This window comes from Terrapene carolina, unplaced genomic scaffold (assembly GCF_002925995.2).
Source record: "Terrapene carolina triunguis isolate 2854851 unplaced genomic scaffold, T_m_triunguis-2.0 Scaffold402, whole genome shotgun sequence".
NCBI lineage: Eukaryota > Metazoa > Chordata > Testudines > Emydidae > Terrapene > Terrapene triunguis.
Window position 1 is genome coordinate 3,234,909 of NW_020664753.1, and position 1,257 is coordinate 3,236,165.

The following is a 1,257-nucleotide window of genomic DNA, read 5'->3' on the forward strand; positions in this document are numbered from 1 at the left end:
CTGGCCTCCTTTCACATTGAAAGCAATGCCAGTCCCTGCTGCCAGCAATCTGGCAAGCATGAACTCTGCCCCTGTCCCACCCCCTCGCGGCTGTCCCAGGGAAAGATCCCTGTATGCTGCCCCTCTCCCGCCTCCGCCGCGTGGCTGTAAACCGCCGGTTACAGTTCTGTAAAGGAACAGGCAAGCAGTCCCAATACTAACAGTCCCCTACCTAATTCAAAGCAGGTCATCATGAGCGACATCACTCTGATGAGGATTTCAGAGACGGAAAAAGAAAGGATGCTTCGGGAAAGCCTGCAAAGACCAGGGCCGTATGCCGCCATGCTCTGCAGGGCAATGATCCCGGAGTACTTGCTTCTCTCCTGGCGCGGAAATGTTTCCTACTACGGAGGACCCAATAAGGCCGCTCTCCCCAGGAACCTGATGCAAAGGCTTTCCAATTACCTCCAGGAGAGCTTCGTGGAGATGTCCATGGAGGATTTCAGCTCTATCCCCGGACATATAGACCGGATTTTACTGTAGCTGCACTGGCAGGGACTAAACGGTAGAGCGGCTTGGGCAGAACAATCATGCTAAACCGGACATTGTTAGATTTTTTTCAGTAGTTGCACTGCCAGGGAGTGAACAGTTAAGCGCCTAGGGCAAAGTAATCATGAAAAACCCATTGTTAATATTCCTGTTCTGTTAAAAATAAATGTTTACATGTTTAAAACACTTACCGACTGATCCTTCCCCTGATTCTGTGTCCGGGTTAACGCCTGGGGACGGTTGGTAGGGGATCTCTGTAAGGGTGATGAAGAGATCCTGGCTGTCGGGGAAATCAGCGTTGTAAGCGCTGTCGACTGCCTCGTCCTCCTCATCTCCTTCCTCATCTTCCCCGTCCGCTAACATGTCCGAGGAACTGGCCGTCGACAATATCCCATCCTCAGAGTCCACGGTCAGTGGTGGGGTAGTGGTGGCGGCTGCACCTAGGATGGAATGCAGTGCCTCGTAGAAACGGGATGTCTGGGGCTGGGATCCAGAGTGCCCGTTTGCCTCTTTGGTCTTCTGGTAGCCTTGTCTCAGCTCCTTGATTTTCACGCGGCACTGCGTTGCATCCCGGCTGTATCCTCTCTCTGCCATGGCTTTAGAGATCTTCTCATAGATCTTTGCATTCCGTCTTTTGGAGCGCAGCTCGGAAAGCACGGACTCATCGCCCCACACAGCGATCAGATCCAAGACTTCCCGATCAGTCCATGCTGGGGCCCTCTTTCTATT